The sequence below is a fragment of the Pteronotus mesoamericanus genome, unplaced genomic scaffold (assembly GCF_021234165.1).
Source record: "Pteronotus mesoamericanus isolate MK-2021 breed Mesoamerican mustached bat unplaced genomic scaffold, CSHL_Meso_final scaffold_137, whole genome shotgun sequence".
NCBI classification, from domain to species: domain Eukaryota; kingdom Metazoa; phylum Chordata; class Mammalia; order Chiroptera; family Mormoopidae; genus Pteronotus; species Pteronotus mesoamericanus.
The window spans coordinates 4,919,580-4,936,649 of record NW_026555306.1 but is presented as its reverse complement, the minus strand read 5'-3'; the positions used below and the strand labels follow the sequence as shown (position 1 = coordinate 4,936,649).

At 47.2% G+C, this 17,070-nt stretch overlaps 1 protein-coding gene across 1 annotated transcript in view; it reads left to right on the top strand.

Moving 5' to 3' along the window:
• The window catches only part of RPL18 (ribosomal protein L18), a 111,295-nt gene that overhangs the window by 56,515 nt on the left and 37,710 nt on the right, over nucleotides 1-17,070 (top strand). The window lies entirely within an intron of this gene.

Here is a 17,070-nt window from a genome sequence, read left to right as displayed (position 1 = left end):
TTTTTGGGGGTGACGGCCTGTTCACCATCTTCATGGTGCTGATGGCTTCACAGGGATGCACATATCATATGTCAAAACTTACCAGATTGGTCCTGGCTGGGTAGCTCAGCTGGTTGGAGCATTGTCCTGATACATCAAGGTTGTGGGTTCAATCTCCAACCAAGGCATATACAAGAAGCAACCAATAGTCCTGGCTGGTGTGGCTCAGTGGATTGACCACCAGCCTGCGAACCAAGAAGTTGCCGGTTCGATTCCCAGCCAGGGCACATGCCTGAGTTGTGGGCAGGGTCTCCAGTGGGCAGTGCGTGAGAGGCAACCACATATTGGTGTTTCTCTCCCTCTCTTTCTCTCTCCATTCCCCTCTCTCTAAAAATAAATAAACAAAATTTTTAAAAAATATATAGGTAGAAAGGTTCAAATATGTGGGTAATATATAGGTGAAAACTTCAAGGAGACACATCCCACACACAAGAGTGGGTTCCCAGGGGTGGCCAAAGGGCTTTCTCTACAAAGTCGAAGGGGCAAGATTTACCCCCAGGCTTCCTCCTCCAAGAAATCCCCAGAAGTAGCTTTTCTTTTCCAGAAGAAATTTTGGGAAACAAGAAATTACAAAGAAAAAAATAACTATAAATCAAGATTCCACCAGCCAAAGGTAATGATGAACATTTTAGGATTTTTAATTTTCAGTATTTTTCTTTGCAGTCTTTTTTTACACAGTCAAAATTCTAATATAGACTTTTTCCTTTTTCATCCTTTGCTTTTTCTTAGCACAATACATATAAACTTCCCAACCTGTTGGAAAACTATAAATATCGTAACTATATCTATAAACATCATTTTCAGTGGCTATTTTAGCTTTTATCATATGGCTTTATAACATTTTCCCCAATTACCGTTTGGTTTTCCACATTGCTTAAATATTTTTAGATATAGCTATATTTTACCTTTAAAAGTCAGATTTGGCCTTGGCCGGGGAGCTCAGTTGGTTAGAGCACCATCGCATTTCACAAAGATTGTGGGTTCGATCCCTGGTCAGGACGTATACAGGAAGCGACCAATGAATGCATAAATAAGTGGAACAACAAATTGATGTCTCCCTCAAATCAATGAATGAAAATTTTTTTAAAGTCAGATTTATATTATTTTGTTTTCATGCTTTTTTCTATGCCTCTCAGGCTTAAAGAAGGGTTTTAACCCAACTTTTTCCGGGTGGTCTCCATGGCAGTCTGTGAGCTTCCTCAACTCACATAGACAAACCCGGGCTTGACGCTGATGACGATGGTGGCGGTAGCATTCGAACATGTTTATTTCCAGGTTTTATCTCTGTAATATTGTGCTGTCAGTCCCTACTTCTCTTTCCTACTTTGATACGTATATATTGACATTGTACAGTATGTAGATATGTGTATCTATTCATCTGTGTGTTTAAAATCCCCTCTGTTATGTATGTGTGTATGTATGTTTTCCTCTCTCTGTATAGTAGAACATAGAGGAGATTATATACATATATACATTATATATAGCATGCACACAAAGACACATAAACAAAGAGAATACTGCATGTCATTTTTTAAAACGTATTCTTCCTTATTAATTCACTCTTATTTATTTCTATTTAATTTTGTAATTTTATTGATTTGAGAGAGAGAGAAAGAGAGGAAAAACAAACATTGATTTCTTGTTCCACATAGTAGTGCGTTCATCGCCTGCTGCTGGTGTGTGCCCCGGCCAGGGACTGAATCCATAACCTGCCGTGTCTGGATTGCGCTCCAATCATCTGAGTTACACGGCTGGGCTTTGCTTGTCAGTTTATATCTTGTGGTTTTACACATGATTTGAAGCACAAATAACCACTTGCTAAGATGCCTCATGCTCTTTATAAACATAACTTTCCCCACCTGCCCAAGAGGTCTATGGAGCTGTGCTGTGCTTCCCAGTACCCTGCAGCTGGGCATTTGCTTCCGTTCCATGTTTTCACTGGGATAATCACGAGTGAGCATTTTGGTTCAGTTCCCCCATCTCTGGACCAGTCATAGGAAGTAAACTCTTCTGTCTGCAAACGCTTTTCCTTCTTGGTGCTAATATCGAATCACATCCATGTTGGTGCAGAGAGTTTGGGAACTACAGGTACGATAAACAAAAGATGAAAACAAAAACCATTGGCAGCTCCGTCACCATTTTTGGCTATGGAATCCTTCCAAAAATATGTTGTTTCTTGTTGAGAGTGCATTACACAGCATGTCTGCGCCTGCTTATTTTTATTTAATATATCATAAAAACCTCTTCCCCATTACACTTAAAATGATTGCATGATACTCCATGCTGTTGCTATTCCTAATATCCAGAGCCTTTTCTCTAAAGCTCATTATTATAAATATATAAAGCTTGCTATCATAAATATTATAAGTATTTGTTCTAGAGTCTAGAGTAAGGGGACCAAGTCAGTGTCCAGAAAGGATAAAATAATTTCTACTCATTCACAATAAGCACAATACCACAGGCTTGGTCTCATCGCAGCCTGGCACCGAATCCCATCGTTTTATTAGAGTGTCGTGAAAAAAAGTCAACGAGAAGGCGAATCTCATCTTCGCTTGTATATTCATTCATGGAGTCAATCAACATTTACTGAGGACCTGCTACGCGGCCAGCACTGTCATAGGCTCTGCGAACGAAGCAGCGACAAAAACCGACACAAACTCCTCTCTTGGGAAGGTCATGTTCTAGTGGGAGAGGGGACATGAGATGGACAGTTGACAAGTAAAGAAACTTGTGAATCAGACCGTTTTGTGATATGTCCTAGTAAGAGAATTAATAATGAAGATAAATGCTTTGCTTTCCTTTTCTTTAGCTTAGTTTTTTATATCAGATTTTATTAAATGAGGATAAATGCTTTTCCGCAAATTCTTGATCCACTGTAGTTCTGTTTTGTGACTTAGGTAGGCATATCCTTTGCCTATTTTTATTTATCATATCGATGGTAAAAATGATAGTCGTATTATGTATCGAATGTCTGCTCTGTGACAAATATTCTACTAAATCCTTTTACTCTCTTTGATCTCAGGCAGTTTTGCCTGGTGGCCAGCATCTTCATTTCATAGATGTGCAGACTGAGGGTCAGAGAGGTTAAGCCATTTGCCTGAAGTCACACAGCCTTGGTTGCCCAACTGGAAGGAATTCAAGTGCCCAGACTCTTAACCACCACACAATCCTGTTTCTAAAAAGTCTGAGGCACTAATTAGTTATCTTACTTTATAAGTTGCTTCCCTAGCAACAATATTTTTTAAAAAGTTTGTACTGGAGTCCAGTGTGTGTGTGTGTGTGTGTATGTGTGTGTGTGTGTGTGTGTATACATATATATATGAGATTGCATTTCAGAAGCGGGCAGCTTGGTGAATTAATTTCAAATGGACATACCAATTATCCAGCACCCAGATCAAAAAAAAAAAAAGCCCAGTCCCTTGTATTCTACACCCCCCTGTGCCAGATAATTATGGCCAGGCCTTCTCATATCTGATAATCACATTTTTTTTTTCTTGAATAGCATCTTTAGAGTTGTTCTATTCCGTTTTCTTTGATGTGTCTGATGTATATTTAGGATTGCTTTTGCGTGTCTTTATATTTCTTATTCTCTAAGAATGTATTTTATTTTACTTTTTAAAGAGAAAGGGGAAGGGAGGGAGAAAGGGAGAAAAGCATCCAGCGATTGCATCTTGCAATGCCCCACACTGGGGACCTGGCCTGCAACCCAAGCCTGTGTCCTGACCAGGAATTGAACCAGTGGCTTTTTGATTCAACAGGCTGATACTCAATCGCTGAGCCACGCAGCCTGGGGCTGATAATCACAGTTTAACTGCTGGCTCTGACTTCCTCAAAGGCTTACTTACAAACTGCCTCCGTGAAACCTGCGGAGGCTCACAAGCACACGTGCTCCTGTTTTTCCCTTTGTGCTAAAGGCCTAACAAAACCCCGGCTTTTCAGTGTCTGCATTCAAAGACTGGAGGCTCTTTGTCTCGCTTAAGCTAATAGCAGATGTGCAGAAAAGCCCACAAAGCCCACAAAGCCCGAAGGTGTCATGGGGACAACTGGATGGATGTATAAAGGGCAGCCAGGTCACAGAGACCAGAGGAGTGAGGTGCCCCAGGGGCTGCAAGCAATGTCACCGGACAGCAGGGAACATCTCAGCCACCTTTTGAAAGCTAAGTCCAGTGTCACGGACAGACGGGGCTGGAGGATACGAGTTATTTTACAGCCCTGTGATTAGGGTCCTGTATGGCAGCAGACACCCTCGAAAGGATCTCCAATAATCCCCGCCGCCTAGTGCTGGTGTCTTTGCGCAGTCTCTTATGATTAAATTAAATTTAAATAGCCCTGGCCGGGTGGCTCAGTTGGTTGGAGCATTATCCCTACACCAAAAGGTTGCAGGTTCGTTCCCTGGTCGGGGTGCATATAGGAGGCCATTGACTGATGTTTCTCTCTCTCTCTCTCTCTCCGCCCCGCCCCCCCTTCCTTTCTCTTTAAAATCAACAAACATAACTAAGTGGCTGGGGGCTGCCACACTGGACAGTGCAGCTCCAGGACACTAACGAGTCACTCAGTGGTCCCTCCAGGCACGGACAGGCCAGGTGTTGCCTGTGGAGGCCCAGACAGACACAGGGCCTGGCAGAAGCCAGGGCTGCCTGAGCGTGGCTGGGAGGGTAATACCCTGGGTGTAATAAATTGTAGTTTTAATTTGAACATTTCGCCTAAAATGTCATGGGGTGTGCTTGAGTGTGATATTGTTATGTTACAGAATTACATGCTTATGATTTTGTAATAAAGGATTTTGTAATTAAAAAAAAGGAGCGTTATTTGTGCCAAACCCCGTATTTTAGGCTTTGCAGCCATATGTTCTCCGTAACAACAACTTACTTGTGCTGTTGTGGTGCAAAAACAGCCACAGACAACACATAAATGCACGGGCACGGCTGTGTTCCAATAAAACTTTATTTACAAAAGCAGGCAGTGGACCGGGTTGGTCTAGTGGGAGGTAATGTGCCAATTCCCACTCGAGGAGAATGTTTGACCTACTATATTATCCTTCATCTGGTTTACTCTTTGATTGATTCAGTTGTTTCCCCTCCCTACGCCACCGCCTTCTCTTTCCTGCCTGAATTAGAGACTGAAGGCTGGCGCTGCAACAGCCATCTAGCACCATGAGTCAAACCTTGATGATGGCAGACACGTACAGAAAACGGTGGAGCACAAAGTTAGAAGAGGCTGGTCCTAATGGCACTGCAGGCCCCCAATCCTCCCTGACTGCTGCCTTCCAGCCTTCAATGTGAGCGCGAAACAAATGTCTGTCTGCTGTATCCGGGCTGCCGGCAGTTACGCAGTTCCGAACTGGGAGCGCCCGCCTCGCCGTCCCATTGCCCCCACTCCACACCGTGTGCGCGCTCACACCCGCAACGGGACGCTCGATGCTGCGAACCGCTCCCTGCCGTCTCTTACCTCCTTGCCTTTGCACCTGTCGCGCCTTTCTCCCCGAAAGCGCCCCCCCCCCCTCACCCTCTCAGCTCTCTGGCAAGTTTGCTTCCCTTAGTGACCCGCAGCCCCTGCCCCAGTAGGGACGCCTGCTTCCTGCTCTGGAGGCCCGCAACATCGGTTCAAACTTTTTTTTTTTTGCATCCTTGGCGTTACCTAAGTTTTTAAATTGACGGCTGAAACTATAGAGAAACACAGTAGACATGAACAGTGTCTTCATTAAAAAGTTACAGCCCTGGACAGGTGGCTCAGATGGTTGGAGCGCTGTCCCATATACCAAAAAATTGAGAGTTCGATCCCTGGTCAGGGCACATGCGGAGGCTGTGGGTTCGTACCCGACCGTATGGGAGGCAACTGATCAATGCTTTCCTCTCACATCAATGGTTCTCTCTCTCTCTCTCTCTGTCCCTAAAATCAATAAATATATCCTCGGGTGAAGATTAAAAAAAGAAAAAACTTCCAGGGACCTACTGTACAACAGAGCAGCTCTAGTTAACAATATGGCATTGCAGTGTTTTTCAATGGGTGCGCCACAAGAATGTTTAAAACCTGCAATACCTGACTATTTAGATTGTAGAGATAGTAACACGAATATATACATATGTCCAAGCTTACCAAATCATATACATTATATGCAGTATTTTGTATGTTGATTATACTTCAATAAAGCTAGAAAAAATAAAGTAGGGTTTCCCTTAGATTGTCAAATAAAAAATGACAACTACCAACACAAAAATAGCCCTCCAGGGTGAATGAATCAAAATTATATTGTACCTTTTTTTGTCGGATCAGCAAAAAATATATTTTTTGGTGTGTCGCAGAATTTCAGTAACTGGTTAGGTATGCCATGAGACAAAGGAGGCTGAAACTGCTGTGGCATTGTGTATTTAAAATGTTGATAAGAGTGTAGATCTTAAATGTTCTTAACACCAAAACCAAAAAACAAACAACAGATGACAAAAGCAAAAACATACACAAAGGGACACACTGGGAAACTTTGGGAGGTAATAGATATGCTTATGACCTGGATTGTAGAGATAGTAACACGAATATATACATATGTCCAAGCTTACCAAATCGTATACATTATATGCAGTATTTTATATATTGATTATACTTCAATAAAGCTAGAAAAAATAAAGTAGGTTGCTTATAACCAGAATATTAAAAAATCCAAGTGATACCAAGTTCACATTTCATTCCTACTCCCGTCTTTGCTGCTATAAGTTTGTTTTATATCCTTGCGCATCTTTTTCAGAACCTATACATGCATGTGCCTCAAAAAGCAGCTTTGGATTGCTATTGCTATTTTTTCTTTTATAAATAGTATCACACTGTACTGATTGTTTCAGAACTTGCTTTTTATGGTTAACTATACACCTTAGGGCTCTTTCTCTGCTGGTCCATGGCCCTTCCTTTTAAACAGTTGCATAGCATTTTGCGTGTTAGATGCACCTGTTTCCCTACCGATGGACATTGAGGTAGCTTCCAATTTTTGTGGCTTTAACATAAATGACAATCAAAGAGAAATAAGTGAACAAAAGTCAAAGAGGACCTGAGTGGTAGAGATACCTCAGATGCAGTAGAGAAAATTTGCATATAAGTCTCTTGCCCACTAGACAAAATCTATTCATTTGGATTTGGTGGCACAACCCTTGGGGACACTGCCTTCAGGCCTGGGTTCAAGTCCCAGCCCTGCTGCTTTCTGCATGTGCGGCCTTGGGCAAGGATTGTAACTTCTCTGAGGCTCTGCTTTCTCTTCTAGACAGTGGGCTGACAATAATATCTGCCTTTGAGGGTTGCTATGGCAACACATGATGTATGGTGAATGTTCATCATGGTATAAGCACTCAAAAAATGCTGCTACTTTTCTTAACATACCCCTACCCTCTGATCCAGTAATCCCACTTATAGGTATTTATGTAAGAGTCATGAAAACTTAGATCCATGCTGAGCCTGTCTACAGGTATTCACAGGTGTTTGTAATCTCCCCAAACTGAAAAAGACCCAATAGGAGATGAATGAACAAACTGTGGTCCAGCCGTACAATGGAATCCACCTCAGCAATGAAAAGGAACAAACTGTTGATACACTCAACAGGTCAGATACACCTCACAATCACCATTCTGTGCAAACAGAAACAAGCTCTAGCCCTGGCTGGTGTGGCTCAGTGGACTGAGTGCCAGGCTGTGAACCAAAGGGCCGCTGGTTTGATTCCCAGTCAGGGCACTGGCCTGGCTGGCAGACCAGGTCCCCAGTAGGGGGCGCGCGAGAGGCAACCACACATTGATGTTTCCCTCTCTTGCTCCCTCCCTTCCCCTCTCTCTAAAAATATATATAAATAAATAAAATATTTTTTAAAAAAGAAACAAGCTCTAAAGACACACTCTTATGATTCCATTCATGCAATGTTCTAGAACAAGCTAAATTAATCGATGGTGAAGGAGTGCAGGCTGATGGTTGCTTTGCCTGGGTGTGGGGGTGGACTCGGAAGACATGCAAGGGAACTTTCTGGAAAACAAAAATGTTCTATATCTTTTTTTTTAAATCCTCACCGAGAATATTTTTTGTGTTTAGAGAGGGAGGAAGGAAGAGAGGGAGAGGAACAGCGAGGTGAGGGAGAATCGTCAATTGGTTGCCTTCCGTAGGAGCCCAAAACAGAGACTCTTAGGTGACCAGACCAGGGATCAAACCAGCAGCTCAGGTGTGTGCCCAGTCCTGGAATCGAACACAACTCGTCTATTATAGGACAACGTTCCAACCAACTGAGCCACACCGGCCAGGGCAGAAATGTTCTGTATCTGAATTGGGGTGGTTTTGCACAGGTGTATGCATTTGTCAAAACCCACCAAACTGTCCTTGTAAGGTCTTTTCCTACAGCTGTATGTAAACTATACCGCCATTATAACTTTGCTATCCTTGCTGCTTCCTTCGTGTTCGTGCCAACTGGCCTGCCCGGATGGAGGCCTGCTCGTTTGCTGAATGAAGGAACGAATGAACGAACCAGTGAATGAATGAGGCCTGAGGCAACACCCTAAGCTCACAGAATTTTCCTCCCCGAGCCTGTCGCATCCCAGGGGTCCTGAACCCCGTCTATGTACAGGCGCGAGGAGAGCGCTACAAACAAGATGGGCAAGTACCCCGCCCTCGAGGGCTCGGCAACGTGCCGCCTGATGTCCGGTAGAGCTAAACCCAAGGAAGAAAAACGCAAGGAAGAAACACGCAAGGGGCTAAGCGCCTGGACAAGGCAAGAGGCGGGGCTGCAGCTGCGGTGGCCGGAGCAGGCTGCCCTGGGGAGGCCACCTGGGCGCAGGCCGGACCGCAGCAGGGAGGCCGGCCGGTGGGGCCCGGGGGAAGGGCGTCCGCCAGAGAAACGCGGTCGGTGGGTGCCAGGCCCTGAGCGGTTTCCTACGTGCGCAGTGTGTTCGAGGAGCAGGAAGGGGGCCTGCGCGGTTGGGGGGCGCTGCGCCGGCCAGAGCGCCGGGCAAGAGGCGGCCAGTAGGGCCCTGCGGGCCGTGGAAGCGAGCGGGCCACTGTGGATGGTCGGGGGCAGAGGAGGGCTGCGGCCTGACTGAGGGGTTAACAGCCTTCCCCGGGGCTGCCGTGGCAAGAAGAGGCAGAGACCAGAGGGCGTGTTGCGTGTGTGACAAGCGAGAAAACCGTTGCGGAGGCTATGGCGCCAGTCCGAGCAAACAGGGCTGGTGGGGTCGGAGGTGGGAGAGGGGGTCAGGCTCTGGGAGTATTTTGAAAGCAGAGCCAGCTGACCGGGGACAAGACGGCCAAGAGGAAGGTTTCTGGCCAAACCACCCAGCTGGGGAGGCACTGGGCGGGGCAGGCGGAAGCTGCCAGAACGCCCCAGGCGGTGTGTCACCTCCGGGCCTTTGTGCCTCCACCCCTTGGCCTGGAAGGCCCTCCCGTCTGCGCTGGCCACCTCCCCACCCCTCCCCGCCTCCGCCTGGCCCCGCATCCCTCCCAGCGGAGCCCGATGTCACCCTTTCCAGAAGCTTCTCCGTAAGGGGCTCTGGCTCAGCTTGTAGTGTGCCTTCCTGCCTCCCCACGCCACCCTGTTCTTGTCCTTCTCCCAAACACCAGCCACTCGTGCCAAACAGGCGACACTTGAGTGACTGGGGAGGGGCCATAGCTTTAATCCAGCAGCAAAAACATCAACAGGAAACAGCCTCGGCCTTGAATTCTTTCCTTCATTCAGCGAAAGTTTATTGTGCCAGAAACTCTGGAAGGCACTGGGAAGAGGGCAGGGAACAGGAGAAACAGGTCGGGGCCCTTAGGCGGTCTGCTGGGAGAGACGACAATGACCAAAGCAAGGAAGTGAAAGGTCTAATGTGTCACACGGTGGAGGGAAAAAAAGGGATCCCATGTGTGAGATGGGGGATTGGAGGGATGCAGTTGTTAATAAGGTAATCAATCGGGAGGGCTTCGCTGAGGAGGTGACTTTTGAGCTTCAATGCAAAGGAGGTGAGGGAGAAGTTGTGCGGGTATTGAGGAAGAGGGAATGGCCGGTACAAAGGCCCTGAGGTAGGACCGGGCTTAGAACAGAAGAACTTGGAGGAGGCCAGGATGGCCGAAGCCTGTGAATAGGGGAGTAGAAAGGGAAAGAGCTGAGGTTCAGAGAGGGAGTGGAGGCAGGGGGACCATCTTACAAGGTCTTGGGGGCCACAGGGAGGACTTGGCTTTTACTCTGAGTAAGACGGGTGCTGTGGAAGGGTTCTCAGCAGAGGAGAGATGAGATCTGATTCGAATTTCACTAGGATCACCATAATAATAGCAATAACAATGCATATGTGTGGGGAATTTCCTATGAGCCAGGAAACATGCAAAGCGCTTTCTGCTTTCTGCGATGATGTCAGCAGGAGGCTCCTGCATCTATTCAGTTACCTGTGTCACCCTTGTAAACATTCTAGATACTTCCCTCCCCCTCAGCTCCCGTGCCCGAACCGTCACGAAGATTGATAGTCTCCAGCCACAACATATCCTGAAGCAAATTTTCAACAGCTTAACTGAGATAGAATTTACACACCATACAATTCATCCACTTAAACTGTATAGTTTAGTGATTTTCAATATATTCACTAAGTTTTACAAGCATCACCACAATCAGCTTTAGAATATTTTAAGCCCGGCCTGTATGGCTCAGTTGGTTGGGTGTAGTTCTGTACAGCGAAACACAGCCGGTTCAATTCCCAGTCAGGGCACATGCCTGGGTCGTGGGTTTGGTCTCAGGTTGGGCACATAGGACAGGCAACTGATAGCTGTTTCTCTCTCTCAGCAATGTTCCTCTCCCTCTCTTCCACTCTCTCTAAAAATAAATTAAAAAATATTTTTCCATGGCTGGTGTGGTTCAGTGGATTGAGTGCTGGCCTGCAAACCAAAGTGTCGCTGGATCAATTCCCAGTCAGGGCACACACCTGGGTTGTGGGCCAGGTCCCCAGTAGGGACACATGAGAAGCAACCACACACTGATGTTTCTCTCCCTCTCTTTCTCCCTCCCTATCCCCTCTATGTAAAAATAAACTTAAAATTTTTTTTTCAATCTTTAAAATAATTTTGTAACATTTTCATCACCCTGGTATGAAATTCCTTAGCTCTCCCCACCCCCAGGCAACTGCTAATGTACCTCCTTTCTGATTTGCCAGGTCTGGACATGTCCTGTAAATGGGGCCCTACAGTATGTGGTCTTTTGTGTCTGGCTTCTCTCAGAGTATTTCCCAGGTTCTTCTATGTGGTAGCATCTATCACAAATGCATTCCTTTTATCGGCTGAATAATATTCTGTGGTCTGGATAGACTGTTTTGTTTAACCACTCATCAGCGGATGGCCATTTGTGGCTTCCACATTTTGGTTACTATGAGTAATGCTGCTATGAACACTCATATACCGATATTTGCGTGGACATGCATTGTCGTTTCTCTTGCGTGAATACCTAGGAGTGGAATTGCTGGGCCACGTGGTGAACCTGTGTCTAACTTTCTGGGGAGCTGCCAGGCTGTTTTCTAAAGTGACCACACCATTCCCACCAGCAAAGTCCGAGGGTTCTGAGTTCTCCACATCCTCGTCGACACCTGTCATTGTCCTGAAGCCACGTGCTCCTGTCTGCCTCCACTGCCAGTAGCTGACTTGAGCCACCACGGTCTCCCACCTGGACCATTGAAATCGCCTCATCCCTGGGCTAGAGCTCCACTCTCAGTCTCCCCTGCACCACAGGCAGAGGGAGCCTGGTGGCACCCAGCTCAGATCCCGTCCCTCCTCAGCGCAGAACTCTTTGATAGGCTCCTTGTTAACTGAAAATAAACCCAAATTTATCACCATATGGCGTCCCCAGCAGGCCCCTTCTCAGCTCTCTGACATTGCTCATGTCCCCATTTCCCTACCCACTCAGACCCAGCCACACCAGCTGTGCAGCCTCAGAGCCACCCCACTGCTGTTCCCCTTGCCTCAGGACTCTGCCCTGCTCTCCTATCTCTTCCCTTCTCAGTTCTTAGCGGCCTAGAAACGCCTCCCCTGACTCTGCCTCCGACCTAAAATCACACGCCTAGCTTCTCCCTCACTGCATTTAGCACCATATCAGGTTGTACATCTGTTTGTGTGATGGTTGCTCAATGGCTACCCCTACCTCAGGCGGGGCTCCATGAGGGTGGGTGAGCATCTGAGGCTGGCCTGCACCAAGAGCAAACTAAATGCTTGTGCTCATTTCACCCCTTCCACAGCCACCTCCTACTTAGCATATGCTGTTCCCTCTGCCTAAACACACTGTTCCTTCTTTGGCTGATTCACACAGTTGCATGTCACTTTCTTTCAGACAGTACTTTCGTTTTAACTCTGTCCTCTCTCATTTCAGTTTCTACTGTGACCCACCGTAAAATATTTATGAAAAATAATACAATAATTAATAAACAATAGGAGAACAAACTCTATTTCACATACTCACAACTGTAAACCTACTTTGGCCCTATGGTGTGTGTGAATGTGTGTGTTGACCAGGACATACTAAGACATAAACAGCAATTCTCAAATCTTTACACTCTCCACATTATTGAGGACCACAAAGGGCTATTATTTATTATGTGGGTTATGTGCATTAATATTTACCATATTAGAAATGAAAACTGATACGTTTTTAAAATACTTGTTTATTAATGCATCTAAAATAACAATAATAAAACCATTGCAGTTAACATTTTAAAGTACTGAATAAAAAAATTTTCCAAACAAAAAGAAAACCTCAGCGAGAAGAATAGCGTTGTTTTTACCACTTTGCAAATCTCTTTAATGTCTGACTCAACAGGAGACAGCTGGATCCTTGTAGCTGCTTCTGTGTTAGTCACCATACTGCATGCTGGGTAGCTTCCGGAAAATTCCAGTGTACACTCAGGTCAGAATGAGGATGAAAAGGACATGGAATGTCTCAGTGCTAGTATGAAAATAATTCTGGCCTCTTGAATAACCTGACAGGGTCTTGGAAGACCCTAAGATACGCTGAACTGCACTTTGAAAACTCGCTGACGGATAGGTCCACAGTTTTAAAATTAACAAAGCTCCAAAACCCCACAAATTTATTTTTTATTCTTTAAATTCCAGTTTACACTCAATATTATTTTGTATTAGTTTCAGGTATACGGCAGAGTGGTTAGACAACTATACACTTTACAAAATGATCCCCCTGATATTTCCAGTACCCACCTGGCAACCAGACATAATTATCACAATATTATTGACTATACTCCCTGTTTTGATATCCGTGTGACTATTTTGTAACTACTGTGGGTGCCGAGGAAGAAGATACCTACTAAACACGGCTCCCGGTGGCTAACTGGCCTCCAGTTTTCAAAGCAGAGCCTAGCAGCCATTTCGATACAGGGGCCTCTCAGGCAAACTGCAGTTTGCAGAGAAGCCCGCCCTGAACTTCCCGACTCTGCTGTGCACACCACGGCCCGCCTGCACTGCGTTTCTGCCGCCTCTCCCAGCCCCTGTAAAGGAGTCCCTGGAATCCTATTTCAACTAACAGGGCCGAGGCGTCCCCCATTCAATTGCAGCGGTGCGGAATCTACAACGGACCAGTTAGAGCACCTCCATCTGACTAGTGAGGGGAAGTGCCTTTGGACCAATCAAACTGTGAGGATTTGGAGCCCTTATTTGCATGAGGACAAACCAATCAGAGACCAGGGGGAGGGGATTTCTGTCCATATAAGCCATCTGCCGCGAGTTGGTTGAAAGGGCATTTTCCCTTTCTTCGCCAAGTGTGAAGGTAGTGTGTTCTGGGCCCAGCTGACAGAGGGAAGGCGTCTCACCAGAGCGCACCGGCGCAGGGCAGAGCTGTCTAGCTGGAGAAGGGCCTGGCCCCAGGGTCGCCTTACAGCTGTGTTGTGTTGCAACTGAGAACTGAGCGGCTGTACAGCGCTGCTGTTTTCACAGCTGTTGCTCTATCACAATCAAGCCGTATGGCACTGAATAGAGCTCCCTTCTTCACCGCCTCCCAAATTAGGGATTCCTGTCGGTGTTGAATTGGCACCGATGGTTGACACTACCGACTTGTACCTCTTAACGACATCTTTTTCTCCCAGTTCCCAACCACTCTCCCTCCTGGTAATCAACCTGTTTTCTGTACCTATGAGTCTGCAGAAACAAGTTTGATCACAAGTTTGGAGGCAGAACTTGACCTGAACGGACACATGATCTCCAGTTATTTATCTCAGTCTCTTGTGTGGGATGGCAGCCAGGTTTCCCCCGACCACACTGGCTCCTTAATATACAATATGTTTCTATGGCCTTATTAAAAATCTAAAAATCCCCCAGTCCAGAACACACCCGGTCCCGAGGGTTTCAGGTAAAAGAACGGTCAGAAATAAAAGTCCCCATACGTGGACATTTCCCCTACAGCGAATATGCTGTAGCTTATTCTATTCTATTTTTTATATATAGTCACAACCCACAAGCTTGAAGTCACACCTGGGTAATCGCTCACCGCTCATAGTTTGAAAACCTCTAGCGGACCTTCTGCGAGGCCCCGTGACACCCCCACCCTCACCCCCTGAAGGGCAGGGATCTGGTTTGACTGTTCCCGGCTATACTCCCAGCTTCTGGCATAGGGCCTGGCTAAGCACATAGTAAGTGTTTAATAAATGTTTCTTGAGTGAATAATGAACAAATTGCAAGACAGGGACAGAGGTCTGTAACCCTGCCTGTGTCACTTCCTAGGACTCAAGAATTCTACCCATGTCATTTTCAAAGACCGTGGTAGCGGGCTCCCAGCTCCTCTTACGCTCATCCAGCCGCTCTTTCTTTCCAGGTTAACGCTTAAACCGAGCCTTCCCGCTGGGTGACTCAGGACTACATTTCCCACAAGCCTCAGGGATGGGACTACACTTCCCATAAGCCTCTGCTTTCGTCAGGTTCCGTGCCCTTCAGCCAAGGGGGCAGATCATTGTGTAAATGCTACCCCCTACCCACTAATTCCGTTCTCTTTACCTGCACAATGGTCAGACCCCATGCAGCCATGGTTCGGGCAGCCCCTCCGTTCCAATCCCTTCGAGCAATGAACCTGCCTCAGTTTCTCCAGTAAGGCCCCCCGCAGCCCACCCGCCTCCCCTGGGGTCCCTAATGAGGAGGGCTGTGCACTGCAGCGTTCGTGAACCGCCTGTCCCGGGTGCGCGGAGAGACCACGGCTGCGTGTTTTGGAGCCCTGGGGGTCTTGGACCCCTGCTGGAAAGCAGAGGCGGGGAGGGCCGGGCTGAGGAGCGGGTGTCTGAGTTGCCTCGCGATGTGTTGTGAGGCTGCGTCTGGGATGCGCGTCGCCAGGCGGGAGGGACGCCTCACAGGTGCTCACAGACCACGGAGACGTCCGCGCGCAGGGTGGGAGTCTGTGCTTCCTGTGTGTCTGCGGCTCGGGGTGCTGTGGGGTGCGGTGTGACCCCCAGACGGCGGCGGCCTGGCACGTGATATGTGCGTCCTTGTCTGTTTTGTCTGTGTCCCTGACGGACCTAGTTCCAGTCCCCACTCTGCCACTTCCTGGCTGTTATGCCTTGGGGCAGGTGACTGTATCTCGCTGTGCCTCAGTTTCCTCATCTGTACGATGGGGATGATAAAAGTTCCCGTCTCAGAGGGCTGCTGTGAGGATTAAAAGGTAATATGTGTAAAGCGCAGAGAACAATGTCTGGCGCAGAGTAAATGCTCCGACGAATAAATATATAAAATAAACTATGATTGTGCATCTTTGTCTATGGCTGTGTAACCTCATAGGAAATGTGGGTGTTTGTGTGTATCTTCGTGTGTGTTTCTCACCTTGGTTGTGTTACGTGTGCCTGTGTGTGATGTGTGACTGTGGTGGGCTAATACGTCCTCTGTAACCTTGTATGAAATGTGTGTGTATTTGTGAAGTGTCTGTCCGTGTGTGTGTGTATCCTATGTCTTGCCTGTGCTGTGTGTCTGTGTTTCTGTGTGTATATTTATATGCGGTGTGTATAGGTGTGCGATGTATTTATGTGTATTTTGTGTGTGATTTGTGTGGCTTTGTATGTGTCCGTGATTCTTTGAATGTGTTGTGTGTGTATAACCATGTGTGAGTTGTGCCTGTCCTTGTGTTTCTGTGTATGCAATGTGTGCCTGTATGAATTCAGGGGAGTGAAATGTGGGTCTCTGTGGCAGATGTGTATCTTTTATGTACCTGCATCTGTATGTGTGTTGTATTTGTGTGTATTTGCATGTGTGATATGCTTGCCTCTCCATGTATCTGCTGTGTCTGTGCATATTTGTGCATGTGATACACATTTATGTTAGTGTATGTCATGTGTTTACATGTCTGTGAAAAGTCATGCCTGGTTTGTGTAATGTGCGTGTCTGTGAGTATCTGGGTGTGTGATGCTGTGTCTTGGGGTGTTCTTTGTTGCCCATATCTGTCTGTGGAATGTCTGTGTTTGTGAATATGTGCCCTGGTGTGTCACCGTGGTGTCTGCGTGGATCTTTGTCTGTGGCAGGCGTGTCTGTGTATTCGGGGCTTTACTTCGTCCGTGGCATGTGTGGGTCTTTGTGATGCTTTGCCATTCCTGCGTGGCTGGGTGCATCTGCGCTGGGGGCCAACTGCCTGTGTCCCCAGCGCAGCCTGACATCCCTGCGTCTTTGTGTGTGACGTGTACGTGTCCTCGTCTGCCGATGGCTGTCCACCTTTGTATGTGATGTGCTTGTCTATGGGGGTCTCTGCGACGTGTGTCAGCCATGCGTGGGCTGCGTATGCCTGCCTGACATCTGCATTTTGGCGTGAAGCACACGTGTCCATGCTGGTGGCATGTCACAGTGGTGTCCGGGACAGGCACGGTGGGCCCTGCGCCCCCCCCCACCGTGGTCTGCTGGTCCCTGTCTGTCCCTCCTCCTCCCCTCCCTCCTGGCAGCCAATGCTACTGGGGAGCCAGTTGCCATGACGATGCTCCATCCTCCCTCCATCCTTCCTCCTCCCACCCTTCCTCTGACAGGCTCTCTGCTCCCCCAATCCTGGCTGCCCTCGGGGGCGGGGCTGCATCTCCCCCCTCCCGTCCTACCCTCTCC